Raw genomic sequence first — 15,207 nt, forward strand, 5'->3', positions numbered from 1 at the left:
CAGACGGGCTGTTCTGTAGCTCACATGCAGATCTGGCCAAAGGACGAGGGAAAGCCACTGCTGCCCAGCCAGACTGGACGGTCGGTAGAAACAAGGTAAAGCAGAGGGGCTCCCCACAAGTGGCTGAGTCCACATGGGGGACGGGGGACTCTGGAGCCGGTGGGGACCAGGAGGGAGGGAGGTGATGGGACATTGCACAGAGCCAGCTCTGATTGGGCTTAATATGAGGTGTTAGAGAAAAAACAAGGGGGAAGAAAAGACCTGCGGATACGATGATGCCGCTGGAACGTGAGAGGAAATGGGGTGGAGAGAAGCGGTGAGAGCTGCAGGCCGGGAGGTTGGGGGAGCCGTGAGGATAATGCATGGTAGCCAAGATGGGGTAAAAACAAGATGATTATGCAGAAGGCAAAGGCTCTGAGAACAATAGGTCATGGGAAAGAGGAACAAAGACCCCAGAGCAGTCCTGCTGTAGTCCCCAGGATTCGGTTACATAAAGGGGACTAAGAGTCTTTGCCAGACACAGTGACAAGCACCCTGCTGTCTGGCTGGGCTGGGAAGTCGGGCTCCGTGGAAAGTGTGGACATACAGCGAGCCTTCGTGGATCGAATGGGCTTTCTTTGTGGAGTGAGACATGTGGGGTCTTGCAGTTCAGCAGAATGACTATAAGCCCTCATCTGGGCCATTCGGGGCGCTGGAATGTTCCATGGCAGCATTGCTATGACAACGCTTAAAAAAAAAAAAAATTAGAGCCTAGCTCAGTGGCCAGCATTTTAATTGTGTCTGATAGTTCTCTGTGATCTGGACGGTAGGGGTAGGGTACCTCATGGGGGACAGTATGACACAGTGCTTGAAGTATAGTATTTTGGGCTTGTGAGCCCTAATAAATCCTACTTACAAACATGGGGCACCTGGGTGACTCAGTGGGTTAAGCCTCTGTCTTGGACTCAGGTCATGATCTCAGGGTCCTGGAATCAAGGCCCGCATCCGGCTCTCTGCTCAGCGGGGAGCTTGCTTCGCCCCTCTCTCTGTCTGCCTCTCTGACTACTTGTGATCTCTATCTGTCAAATTAATGAAAATCTTAAAAAACAAACAAATGTCAATAAATTGAAGAGGCCCTAAAATGAGGGAGGAAAAGCTGCTTTTGCGTAGGCTGCGGCTGTGGCTTACCTAGTAGAGGGAGGGTCAGAGAAATGGGAAGGGGCTTCCTACTGGGGGTCTGGGTGTGACCTGTCCTGGGTTCACTGGCATTTCCTGTTGAACCAAATCTAAGAGACAGAGCCAAAGGCTTCACCTGTTCTCTAGGTGACCCAAAGTGCTTGCCCTGGCAGAGTTGTGTGCGGAGCACTGGGCTTTATTGCTCTGGGCCCCGGAGACCCATAACATGATCCGGCTATTCGACACCTGAAGAAACAAAATCAGAGATGGGGCTTCTGCCACTTGCTAGCATTTTGACCTTCTTTGCCTTGGGTTTTCCCCTCTACCCACCCCCCCCCCTCCCAGAGAACCGTTGTAAAGATCTCTAAAAAGTGAAGTCAGCAGAGACCAACAAAACCAGGTCCCTCTTGAGCACGGTTGACAAAGCTCGTGTGCGGATAGACTGGAGCCCTAACTAAAATAGAAACTATGAAATTATGATAGAGACTCTCTGTAAGATAATATCCTTACAGACTTGTTTCCAAACCTTCAAAAGCACAAAGGACTCAACATTCTTGTGATCCCTTTACAAATAAAGGATTTCTGTAAAACGAAAGACACAACGGCCAAAGATAACGAACAGATAACAGACTGGGCCAGGAGAGTGCAGGAACACCATCTCTAAACCAAGAGGAGACTCAGATCTAGAACCAACAGGACCTCCTGCTCATCCACAAGACAGAAGAACTGAATGGAAACACCAGCAAAGCATAATGGGTAATTTTCCGGATAAGAGACTAAAGATCTGAACAAACACATGGAGAGAAGTTTACTGGGTACAGCGTAATGGCCGGTTGAACTAAGGAGATCTCCCTTTCCACCTGTTGGGCAAAATTTTAAAAGCTGAGCTACACCTCCAGGGTCAGGGATGTGAAGCCCTAAGTTCCCTACATGACCGAGAGTGAGGTGTAGGGGGTGTAGCTTCTGTGCAGAGCAATCTGCCCTATTTAGCCAGACTATCTCCACCTACCAACCAATAACCCATAATCTGCTCCTGGGACTGTGTGTGTGTATCCTGAACCCTCTCGTGCAGGGGACACGTGCATGTGATGCTCATCATAGCCGAGGGCTCTTGTGGGGGCAAAGAACTGGGTACAGTCCAGGCTGCTTCGGGGCGGGCATGGACAGGTGTAGACCTGGCGGTGGCATTCTAGGGATCATCACACAGCCGCGAGGCGGGAGGGTAGGTGGGTCACACCAACACAGTGCCACGGGAAGAAAGCACGCATGCGTCCTGATTTACAGGGACATAGCCAGCAGGACTAAAAATGCAAATACATGTGTAGAAAACAAACAGATTCCAACAACACAAACAGGAGCGAACAGGAAACATGTCAGGGTGGTTTTTTGTGGGGGAAGGGAGAATGGGAATTGCGCCAAAAGGAAGACGTTATTTAGAAAGAGGGTTTAGCCCAGAAACTGGCGCTCCCGGAGGGTTCATGATTATTGGCTCACCAAAAAAGAGCATTGCAGTGTGTCGACTGTATCTTAATAAAACTGGAGGGAGGACAAGGAAAAGTCCAGACAGTGAGTGCTATTCCCCAAGCGCATATTTTGGTAATAAGCTCCAGGAGGAGACAGGGTTCGATGAAAATGCACAACTTCAACAATGGTGCAGGCGTTTTGGAAGATAGTTTGGAAGTTTCTCACACAGCGAAACATCCTCTTACCATACGATCCAGCAGTATGCTCCTTGGCACTGACCCAGGGGAGATGAAAACACGTTCCTAAAAACCTTGCACACGATGTTTCTAGCCCTCTGATTCATAATGACCCCAACTTGGGAGCAGTCTGGATGTCGGTCAGCAGGTGACCAGATGAATAACCTGGTCCACCTGGACAACAGGATATTGCTGGTGCTCTCTAGCCATGGAAAGAAGTGGAAGAAACTTCAAGCATGATACTAAGTGAGAGAAAGCCACCTGGAAAGGCCGCATCCTATAATAATTTCAACGAGGCGACATTTTGGAAAAGGCAAAGCTGTGGATATAATAGAAAAGACAGTGGTCGCCAGGAGTTGAAGTGGTGGCGTAAACCTACAGGGCGCAGAGGGTTATGAGGGCAGTGAAGATACTCGGTATGCATGTCCATATACATTCGTCCAAACCCATAGAATGTACAACATCAAGGGTGACCCCTATAGTAAACCGTGGATGTTGGATGATCGCGATGTGTCAATTAAGGTTCCTCCTTGTTTTTTTTTTTTTTTTTACAGTACCATTCTGGTGAGTGAGATGGGTAATGGGGAAGGCTGTGCATGGGGGCGGGGCCTGGGGTGTGAGGGGACATCCCCATACCTTCCCCTCAGTCTGTTTGTAAACTTAAAACTGCTCTTGCAGGGGCGCCTGGGTGGCTCAGTGGGTTGGGCCTCTGCCTTCGGCTCGGGTCATGATCCCGGGGTCCTGGGATTGGGCCCCGCATTGGGCTCTCTGCTGGGCAGGGAGCCTGCTTCCTGCCTCTCTGCCTACTTGTGATCTCTGTCTGTCAAATAAATAAATTCTTTAAAAAAAAAAAAAAACTGCTCTTGCAAATATGAGGTCTTAAAAAAAAAAAAGAAAAAAGAGACAATGCGGTCCATGCCTGTCTTGTGTGTGCCATTTTTCAGGGGCCTAGAACAGTGTCTGGCAATGAATATGTCTTGAATGTTGGAGCAGAAGCGGGTGAGTGTCTCAGCAGAATGCTTGAGTCTTCTACACCACCCGGAGGAACATTCTGGCCCTGTCCTCAAAGGGCTGAGTTAGAGCTGACCACGTTTTTGTATTTCTTTCTTTTCTTTTTTTTTTTTTTTAAAGATTTTATTTATTTATTTGACAGAGAGAAATCACAAGTGGGTAGAGAGGCAGGCAGAGAGAGAGAGAGAGGGAAGCAGGCTCCCTGCTGAGCAGAGAGCCCGATATGGGACTCGATCCCAGGATCCTGAGATCATGACCTGAGCTGAAGGCAGCAGCTTAACCATTGAGCCACCCAGGCGCCCCACGTTTTTGTATTTCTACATCTCATCCACCAAGATCTCAAAGCCTGCACCTGTCAGCCAGCTGTCCCTACAATGCCACCTCCCTTGAGTTAGACCTCAAGACCCTTGCTGGGAGCTCTGGAGGCTTCCACAACTTTCCATGAACCCTGCTGGAGGAGCCATCCCCTGGGTCTGTAGATCCAGGAAGCGCTAGCATTTGGTTGGCTCAGGGAAATGAGTCAGCCTTTTGCCACACGTAGATCCAGACGGAAGGGACAGCAGACTTCAGGGCGTGAAGAAACACATCTGACAACTTTGTTATTACATCAAGAAAGCTGGAGTCAGCAGGGGCACTCGGCGGTCAGCAGACCAACAGGATGTGACAGGGTCTGTTCTGACCACACCCCTCCCAGCACTTACAGGACAAGCCAAAGGGGAAAGCCCAGGCAGCATGACTGGCAGAAAAGTGGCCCTTTGGGCATCTGTTTGCTATTTTACAAAACCACGTCTTGAACAGATAAGGCAGGGCCTTCTTGGTGTTACCGCGTGTGCGCAGACCAAACGGCTTCAGGAGAGTGGCTCCTGACCGTGAAAACACCTGTTCTGTGACCCTCACACTTGACACCATCACCTCCTGGTGGCTGGGCTTCCTTAGCAACCTTTCTTTTTTTTAAAAAGATTTTATTTATTTGACAAAGAGAGACACAGCGACAGAGGGAACACAAGCAGGGGGAGTAGGAGAGGGAGAAGCAGGCTTCCCGTGGAGTAGGGAACCTGATGCAGGGGCCGGGATCGCGACCTGAGCGGAAGGCAGACCCTTCACCGACTGAGCCCCTCAGGCGCCCCTCCTTAGCAGCTTTTAAGGGACATTTGCTTCTGCTCCCATTTTGCTCACGGAGGCCATGGGCTTTCTCTAGGAACGTCAGGGCAGCGGTGTCAAATGTTGGTAGCATGTTAGAATGAGGCAGAGAGCTTTCTAAAATTCCAGGACCCAGACTGCACCCAGATCAATTAAACTAGAACCTGTGGGAGTCGGGGGGTGGGCATCAGTGCTCCCTAAACTCCCCCACGGTGGTCCCCGTGTGCTGCCAAGGCTGAGCAGCACCGTTGTTGTAAAGATCTGTTCAAGTGTGAAACGATCCCATCAGTGAAGGCTGGTGCCCCCACTTTCGTCCTGGGCATCTCCTGGGCCAGACTGTAAGTAAGAATCCTCTGTCCAAAGCCCATGGTCTGCTGGCCCTCCCTCTGTGGGTCCCAGGGGACGTGGCTTTGCTGAGGGCACAAGTGTGACCAAAGGCCTTCAAGCCCTACCAGCCATCAGAGCCTCAGTATCTCTCCTCCTAGATCTGCCATTTGCCCGGTGCTGATTGGAGGGGACTCTGGGACCCACACTTTTTCCTCCAGCTCTCCTCAGCTCTGCCTCAAGACGGTCTGTCCCATAGTTCTCCTGCCATGGAAGGGTGGGACTAGATTTAAATGGACAAGATAACAGATATAACTGAGAGGGTGTGAGAAGATTTGACCCTATCTGCCAGAGTTAGGGTCGGCACAGATCCTGGCAACCATTTGGGCTCTCCTCCTAAGAGAAACTCTCCAGATAGCTAAGACTAGAAAGGACCATAGCTAATACTTTTCTTCCTTCCTGTCTGTCTTTCTTCCTTCCTCCCCTCCCTCTCTTTCTCCCTCTCTCCCTTCCTTCCTTCTTATTATTCGAGAGAGAGAAAGAGGGGGAGAGAGGGCATGTGTGAGAGAGAGGGGAGGGGCGGAGGGAGAGGGAGAGAAGCAGACTCCATGCTGATCATGGAGCCTGCTGTGGGACTTGATCCCACAACCCATGAGATCACGACGTGAGCCAAGAGTTGGACGCCCAACTGAGCCACCCAGGCACCCCAACACTTTCTTTTTAAGTGGTGGCAAAATAGACGTGGCCCAAAATTTACAGTTTTCACCATTTTTAAGGGCATAGTTCAGTGGCATTAAGTACATCACACTGGTATGCCAGCGTCACCACCATCCTTCTCCAGAACTTCTCCATCTTGTGGAACTGAAACTCGGTCTCCATTCAACAAAAATCCCTACTTCCCCTCCCCCCCCCACCCCCCAGCCCCTGGCAACCACCATTTTGTTTTCAGTCTGTGAATCTGACAACACTAGGTACCTCGTAGATGCAGAATCCTAGAGTATTCATCCTTTTGTGACTGATTTATTTTCCTTAACATCACTTCCTGGAGGTTCCTCCATACTGAGTGATACTCCTCCGCCTGAATAGACCACATTTCATCCATTCCTTCATCAGAGAAGGACGTGTGGGTTGCTACTACCTTCGGGTTACAGGAGAACTAACACTTTCCGAGCACTCTCCACGTGCCAAGCACTCTGTGAAGTTGTGCGCTCATTTTCACATTCACCTGTGTAATCCTCCCGACAACGTGTGAGTTAGGTTCTATTATCTTTGCCATGTTTCAGACGAGGGAACTAAGACACAGAGACGTAAAGTAGCTTGCCTGGGTAGCCAAGCAAGTCAGGACTCCAGCCCGGCTTGTGAGGGCAGCAGATTTCGCTGGGTCGCCTACCTGGGCCAGTTGTCTGTGATACGACAACAGGAGGGCACTGTGGCCACCATGTGTTCAAATTATTTGACAGGTAGGAAAACTGAGGATGTAAGGTGTGAAGTGACTTGTCCTGTAGCTATGGTGACCATATTATCTGAACCCACACACCAAGATGCATGGCTTCATTTTTTTTTTTTTTTTTAAGATTTTACTTACTTATTTGACAGAGAGAGACACAACAAGAGAAGGAACACAAGCAGGGAGTGGTGAGGGAGAAGGAGACTTCCTGCCGAGCAGGAGCCCAGTGTGGGGCTGGTTCTCAGGACCCTGGGATCATGACCTGAGCCAAAGGCAGACGCGTAATGACTGAGCCACCCAGGCACCCTGGGTTTGATATTTTTAATACATCTTGGTTTAAAAAAAAAAAAAAAAAGTCAAGGGAGGTGGGAGGAGTAATTTGAATGAACCCTAAACTATCAGTGGTGCTGAATCATCTTGAAGGTTTATAATGGGCTCACCTAGGCAGAACATTCTGGATCAGCGCTGTTCTGGAGGACTTACGCCCCTCCCACTGCAGTCCGAGTTCCGTCTTCATTTAGAGATCACCAGACACGGCTGAGGGAGCCCTGAGTGTGACTCCTCCTGGTGGACGTGGGTCATATCAGGAAGAGCTGATTTCTGCTCTTGCACAACATGGCCCGGGGTTTAACCCCGCCTGGTCGCAGCCTGGCTCACAGGACACGGAGTCTCACAGGGAGACCAGGGAGGACAGAGGAAGTTAGATTAGCCCAGTCCATGGGAAGGACGCACAGCAGGGTCTTGGGCCGGAGAGGACAAGGAGACTCTGCTTCCAAGGACTCCTGAGTCACACTTTCCACCTTCAGATTTCATCACGTTCACAGTTCGCAACAGCCTCCTGGTAATCCCCCCCTCAGGTCCCAACTCATTTTCACATCGCTACCACATAGATCTTCTAAGACGGGAGGTTACTGTCCTCAGAAACCCACAGTGGCTCCCCATTGCCTGCAAAGTATAATTAGCGTGACCCCACCCGGCTTAGGATGTCCTCCATTCCTGAGCCCCAGACTTCCTCCCCAGCCTCATCTGCGACCTACTTCCTCCCCATGCATACGCTCTAAGACACTCTGTGAGCTGCCATGCCTCCCCTGGATGCCTTTTCCTGCTCATCCCACACCCTCAGTGCCTCCTCCTCTGCAGACCTGCCCCTCCGCTCCTTCCTCAATGCCATCACTGCAGATAGCAGGTGGGTCTACTCAGCCCTCGTGGGGTCCTGTCTTGCCTTCCCGTAAGGTGTTTGCAAGCATTTCCCCATAAACACAGTAAGTTCCTTGAGGGCATTGACCATGAACTCACCTTTGTGAGGGCAGAAACCCGAACTCTGCTAGTTCTCGGCAATATGATATCCTCTCTGGGTACAGCATCCTTTCCCAACCACCATCTCTCTGTCCTTTTTTGTGTTACAGCAATTCTTCAAATGGAATTGGAGGAAGGTGATGAGTGTTGAAAAGCGGTCATGGTGAACATTGTTCCTGCCTAGAGTCCAAGGCACTGATAACCTAGGGCAGGACAGAGTCTCGAAAGGAGGACCACTCAAACAGGCGGCTGCGCAGAAGAACAGCCCTGTTTTGTCTCCTGTTGCCTCGACCCATTGCAGATGGAATGTGGTCCCCAAGGGGTCACCAAAATTCCTTTCTCTAAGCAGATCCCCTGAAACAAAAGCCCAGCACATTCTACTCTAGGCCTCCAGTAGCATTTGCCTCATTCAGCATCAGCCTCCTTCCTTAGTCCTCTCCTCTTGTCCTCAGGCTGGTCCTTGCCTAAATCCCCCAAACTGGATTGTCTTCTTGGGATCAACTCACGTCAGTGATGCTCTATCTTCATTTGGGTGTGCTGTCCCCAGACCCCTCGGCCCCTCACAGGAGGTTGTTTGCTACAATAATGCAAAAGAACTAGGCCTTGGTCTACATTGGAGATCTTTCTGAGCTCCAGATCAGGATTGCTGACTCCTAACTGAGTCATCCCACTCCTAACTCTGTCACCATGCAGGCAGAGTAGATTCCTCCAGCCCTTGATTTTGGGCTTGGCCATATGATGTCCTTCAGTCAAGGGAAAAACACTGCCCCGGATGAGCTTCTCACTACTGCCATGAGAGGAGCTTCTTCTGGGTAGCTCCTGCCTCCTGAGTCAAGCTCAGAATGAACACACCTGATAGGGCTTCGGTGGCCGATGTTCAAACCTCGTGTGAGGGCCCTGCTGACCCCCAGAGCTGTGAGAACAAAGGACCCTGGTTTTAAGCCCCTGAATATTGGACTGGTTTGTTACACGGCATTTTTGTAGCAATAGCTAACCCATACAGTCTTCCATACAGGTGAATGTATAAAATAGAGGCACACAAATTAAGATTAGTTTCACAGGGAAAACCCACGACACTGCCACCGAGGTCAGGAAGTGAAACATGGCTCGTTGTACCTCCATGTGCCTCTCCCTGATCACCAGCCCCCATTTCTCCCTCAGCCCTTGAAGGGATCACAGTTTTGACTTCTTAAAAAATACAATTTTTTACTTTTCTTCATACCTTAGGGTCCAGATATGCCTCCCTCACTTAGATAGTTGGCTTTTGATTGTCTTTGTTCTTGATATAAGAGAAATCTTCTGGTTTGTGCATTCTGTCCCCATTTTATTGGCTCAATACGCTTCATCATAATCACCCTTATTGCTACACAGAGCTACATGTGTTCATTTCCATCACTGTGTGATGTTCGTTATGGGAACAAGCTATACTTTATTTATTCTGTTGATGAGTAGTTCAGATGTTTCCTGTTTTTGTTATTACAAGTAATCCTGTGGGAGCGTTCCTATGGATCAGGGGTTGGCAAACATTTTCTGTAAAGGACTAGATAGCAAACCTGAGAGGCATTGTGGCCACATATGGTCTCTGTTGCATGTTCATCTTTGTCTTAAAATACATTGAAAAGGCGAGGTCTGGATGTAAGAAAACCAGTGGAGGAGGTGAAGCAGGGCAGTGACAGGGCTGAGCTCTGCTTTAAAAGGATCACTTTGTGTATTTGGGGAGGACAAGAAAGGAGCTGAGGAGACATAACAGAAGGTTACTGTTGGCGTCTCACGACAGTAGTAGGAGCTCAGGCCAAGCTGCCTAAGTTGCCGGGCCTCAACCTCCTTCTCCAGCATTAGCCTCTGCTTCTCCCCCTTAGGTGCCCACAGCTCCAGCCACCCTGACCTGAGCCAGTGTCTGGGTCAGCCTGCTCTCTTCCCTCAAATCCCCACACGCCATTTCTGCAATCCCTCTCTGCTAACCCAACAAGCACTGTTCAGATAGCCTGTGGATCCTGCCAGGGCGGATCCCTATCCCACTAGACTCCTCCAGCAGCCAGTGAGGTCATCCCACACCATAAGATGTAATGATAAATGTGATACAGACCCTAAATCTGTTTCCTCACTGAACTTTAGACACCTCTTATCTTTGGGTTTTATCTTTATAATTATGCCTACCACAGGCCATTGAGTAGGCACTGTAGACAAGAACATGGAGCTCATTCATTATCTGGTAACCCGGTTGGAGATCAGCAGGGGAGATACAAGGCTGACTATGGCGATTAGGAAACAGGGCCACGCAATGAGCCAGGAGGCTGGGTCACAAGGGAAGAGACAGTTTGGTAAAGGGGTCAAACCACTGGAACTTACAGGGTATGTGGACTTCTTGAAAGAATTGAGGAAGGTAGGGATGTCTAAGCTTGGCTTCCAGAGCAATGGGCCCCCACACGATGCTGGAGAGAGTAAAGCTAGAGGTGTCCAGGGCTGGAACTTCCCTAAAGAGGAAGCTAGGAGCATACCTAATTGCAGCTTAACAGATACATCTCTCTTATCTCTTGTCTTGCCAGTTAGCAAGTGGTTTACAGCCGCCCCCGTTGTAAGGTGTGACCACAGGCACCGTTCCTGTTCCGTGGGAGTTCTTGGCTCTGTTCCCACCTGTTCTCCAGAGAAGTTGCAACACAGGGCTAAATTCGTTCATTAAAAAAAAGGAAAGTCAAACCCTCCAGTTAGTTGGCTATTGAGATTCTAGATAAAGAAAATGGAAGGACAGAGGGAGGAAGAGAGGAAGAAGGAGGTGGAGCTGAGTCAAGGCGAGGGACAGAGAATACTGGGGAAGGATAAGTACATTATTTTGCTTTTTTTGTTTGTTTGTTAAATAAACTCTTATATTACTTATAATAGTATAAGAAAGAATGTGTTTTACTGAAGCACAGAAAATTATTTCAAGATGGGGTTGACCATTGTTTCCCAAACTTTCAGGAACAGGGACCGATCCATGTATTACCAGTTCAAGAAGAAGTAAGTATAAGAGTGAGGAGGAATTTTCTAGAATGTTTCATAGCAATCTGAGAGAATGATTTTTCTTCCTTTCTCCCTCCCTCCTTCTTCCCTTCTTTTCTTTTCTCTCTTTCTTTCTTTCTCTTTCTCTCTCTTTCTTTCTTTCTTTCTTCATCCTTTTTAAAAGATTCTTTATTTTTAAATAATCTTTACACTCAACACAGGGCTCAAATTCACAACCCTGAGATCAAGAATTGCATGCAATCTGAGGGTTTTGAAGGGGCGGGGGGGTGGGAGGTCGGGGTGCCAGGTGGTGGGTATTATAGAGGGCACGGATTGCATGGAGCACTGGATGTGGTGCAAAAATAATGAATACTGAAAATAAAAAATAAATTTAAAAGATTTTTTTTAAAAAAGGAAAACAAACAAAAAAAAGAATTGCATGCTTTACCAACTGACCCAACTGGATGTTCTAGAGAGTGATTTTCTCATTGTTGAGTCTAATAATGACAAGAGAATTTATGTTTTGTTCTTTTTAAAATTTCATTTTCTTCTTGCAGGGCAAACAAATTCCTTCTCTAGGTTTTTCAGCTATCCTGTGGGTTACACTGGTTTAATACGGAATAACAGGAGAAAAGTATGCACATTTATTTAATATAAGTTTTCTGCAACCTGGGAACCCTGATAAGGGTTCCATAGTAATGAAGACCCAGAGAAGTGACAAAACTTACATGTTTTGACACCAGGTTGAACAAAGAGAGGCAACTGTAGATAAGTCACTAAAACATAGGGGAGGCTAAGGGAAGAGAATTATTTTAATAATGTCTGTACAGAACTTTCTCAACTTCAAATTCCTGCCCTTGATGATAAGAAATATTAAAAGTCTTAGGAACCAAAATGCAACTCTCTGAATGGGTTTTCCCCACGACCACATCTGCCCTCCAGGTGACTGTCAAGATCTCCACGGGTGTCAGAGCTGTTGAAGGCAGTTCAGAATGTCCATGATCCTGCTGAGAAATGTCTGCCACCTTAAGCTTCTATCTCAACATTTGAGGCAGGAGGCTATAAACCAAAACTCAAAAGAAGCACTTCTTCTTCTTTTTAAATATTAAGTACAATGTCTTGCATATAGCAGACATTTAGTATTGTTTTTAAAGATTTTATTTATTTGAGAGAGAGTGCAAGAGGGGGGAAGTTCAGCTGGAGAAGCAGACTCCCCGCTGGGCAGGGAGCCTGATGTGGGACTTGATCCCAGGACTCAGGATCATGACCTGAGCTAAAGGCAGATACTTAACCAACTGAGCCACCCAGGCCCAAAAGAAGCGCTTCTGAAGGAATCCATAAAGTCCACACATCTACTTCTGTCAGGGAGGCCAAGAAGCAAGTCTTCAAGGAACTCTGAGTCCAGCTGGGAAGATGACACAGCACTGAACGTGCCAAATGACAACGTGGCGACTGGTACAAATATGGTATAATACATTTGTCAAAGCAGCACGTATGCAGGTGGAGTTCAAATTAATGAGAGAAATTACTGTGTGAAGAGAAGCTTCTTTGAAGATGGTGAGCTGGGTCTAAAAGGCTGGTAAAAGTTTAATGGAGAGGGAGTGATTTGTTGTTTTGCTTTTTGGCTAGAAGGCGAAGGAGAGATGGCAGTAGAGTCATGCTGGCCAGAAGTCACCTGTAAGTGACTCAGGTCTGTATCTTGGGGTTATCTGCACGCCAAGGAGTTATAAAACCAGACTCAGAGAGCGCCCGTGGTGTTGCCTATAATTGCATGAATTGTGATAAGGAAGAGGTACTCTGGAATTAGGGTTGGCCAACCGGGGTGATGACATCTCTGGTCATATATAGTGGAGGAGAAGTAGGAAGCTCGGCATTTCCAAGGAGAACGGTCAGTGTCATCTAAACATAAAATGAATGTGAGCGTGACTGTCTGGAATATGCAGAGGGACCTGTCCCCATCCCAGCCCCTCTATAGTCAGCGTGATCTGTGGGTACCTCTCCCGTCCTGAACCTTGTGCTCTAGGTACGTTCCCAGACACACGACACAGAGAGAGGGTGGGAGGCTGCAAGGTAGAGCTGAATTCTTTGCCCAGAAGAGAGGCCCCTGGAACACAGCCTGGGTAGCTTCTGGCAGGGTGGGACCATCAGCCATGTTATACCACCTGGTCTCTTTCCAGAACATTCTCTAATACCCTTCAGTTCATAAGTTAAACTTCTTTCTTTCTGGGAAAAAGGTGAGGTGATTATTTTTCACTTTCAGAAATCCTCAGAGACAAAACCAACATTTAAGGACCAGAGGGGAAACAGAACAGATGGTCTGCCAGCTCTCTCTTGCTTAGCACTCAGAGTGGGCCAGTCCTGCAGGAGGCTTGCGAGCCCTTGCTGGACCCCACTATCCAGGATCCTTTGCCTATTCATGTAGTAGATACCAGTGTAGGGAACTGAGAGGTAGGGAGCAAACAGTACAGCCCCCACAGCCCAGAGAGCCTCTGCTCTCCGAGCTCATCATGTTCCTCCACTCTGGCTCAGCTCCTGAGTTCTTGCTACCCAACGTGGTCAGAGGCCTAGGATCATCTAGATTCTTCCTTCTCTTTTGCACTCCTTCCCCTCATCACCCTCCTCTCTCCCTCATCATCTAACTCCTCTCACACTCTCCATCTCACATACGCACGGGTGCTGGGTATGGTGGCTCTCCTTGTGTGCGAGTCTGGATGTCTCCAGAGTGTTAAATTTAACAAAAGATAAATAAAATTTCTCAAATTGGTCCCATCGGCTCTGTTTGGAACCCAGAAGCTCCCTGCATCTTTACTGTCTCGCTGCCTCCCGCCCTTGCCCTGCTCAGCCCCCAGCCTCCGTCTCCCCCTACCAGCCAACCTTTGAATGACCAATGTTTTTCCCTCCATACTGAATGTACATGTGGTGGGGGGGGGTCCCCTCCTTCTACACAATGATTTAAACTGCTTTCAACTCAAGTTGCTGTGAGATGTAGGGCAAGGTTAAGCCCTCTGCCAGGCATGAGTTCTCCTGGGGACCAGGGCTTGGGACCCCGGCTCTGGTCCAAGTCCAATGGCCCCAAGGTGTAAAGAGGAGCCATACCTGTGCTCCAGGTCCTTCAGAATGATAGGCATAAACATGCCACCGATCCTCGCCAGTGCTTTCGCTTTCAAAGGGCTCTGAAGACTATTACCATCTTGTTTGAACCTCAAAACAGACCCATGGGGAAGTCAGGGCATGTTTTTGGTTCTTTCCCTCTGCGTGTTCTTGGTAAGGCATGAAATGCACGCTTCCCCCAGAGGAAGGCTGACACATGTCGGCCTCCAGCAAATTAACCACCTCCTCTCAACTGACTGACTTGTCTGAAACACGGTTCCAGTGCCAAAGGAAATAGAAAAGAGAAGCCTTGTAGGAAAAAGGAAATCAGACACAAATTTCAGCTCACTAGGATGTATTTTTTTTTAATGTGTTTTTTATTTTTTGTTTCTTTGAGATTTTATTTATTTATTTGACAGAGAGAGACAGCCAGAGCTGGAACACAAGCCGGGGGTGGGGTTGCGAGAGGAAGAAGCAGGCTCTCTGCGGAGTAGGGAGCCTGATGCAGGGCTCCATCCCAGGACCCTGGGATCATGACCTTAGCTGAAGACCGATGCCCAATGACTGAGCCACCCAGGCGCCCTAGGATGTATTTTTAAAGGCATGTTATTTTTATGCAACAACAACAACAACAAAACACTGATTCTTTGGGTGACCAGCCCGAAATCCCGAGGTGAGCTAATGGGCCTAGAGTGATTTTAGTGGTAAAGAGTGAGGTATAATAGCAGCGGCAGACTTATCTCCTGATTCTCTTGTACCAGGAGCGGCAAGAAGAGGTTTTCTCGTTGAATGCACAAAGACCTTGACATATGAATTGCTCACCTTGCACATAGATGAGGAAACAGAGAATCCCAAGTCTTGGAACCAGAAATGGGTTACCTGGTCCCCCGACTCCGTGGCCCATGTCTCTTAACGGCTGCACTAGAGGTCCCCTGGCTACACCAAATGGTTTCCTGGTTAGGGTCAGAGCTGGGATGACACTCGGGCCTGGGATCTCTCCATCATACCCGTTGTCCTCTCAAATAGTAGCCAAGGGCTCTCCTGGACGCATGGGGGTGTAGCCGG

General features: G+C 48.5%; 1 long non-coding RNA gene across 1 annotated transcript; it reads left to right on the plus strand.

Moving 5' to 3' along the window:
• Positions 1-12,743, plus strand: LOC309873088. Its single transcript, XR_014316183.1, has 3 exons — positions 1-95; positions 11,032-11,070; positions 12,682-12,743. It is a non-coding gene; the product is annotated as an uncharacterized lncRNA (long non-coding RNA).
• The last annotated feature ends 2,464 nt before the right edge of the window (positions 12,744-15,207 follow it).

The sequence above is a fragment of the Mustela nivalis genome (genome assembly GCF_964662115.1).
Source record: "Mustela nivalis genome assembly, chromosome: 9".
In the NCBI taxonomy this organism is placed as follows: Eukaryota; Metazoa; Chordata; class Mammalia; order Carnivora; family Mustelidae; genus Mustela; species Mustela nivalis.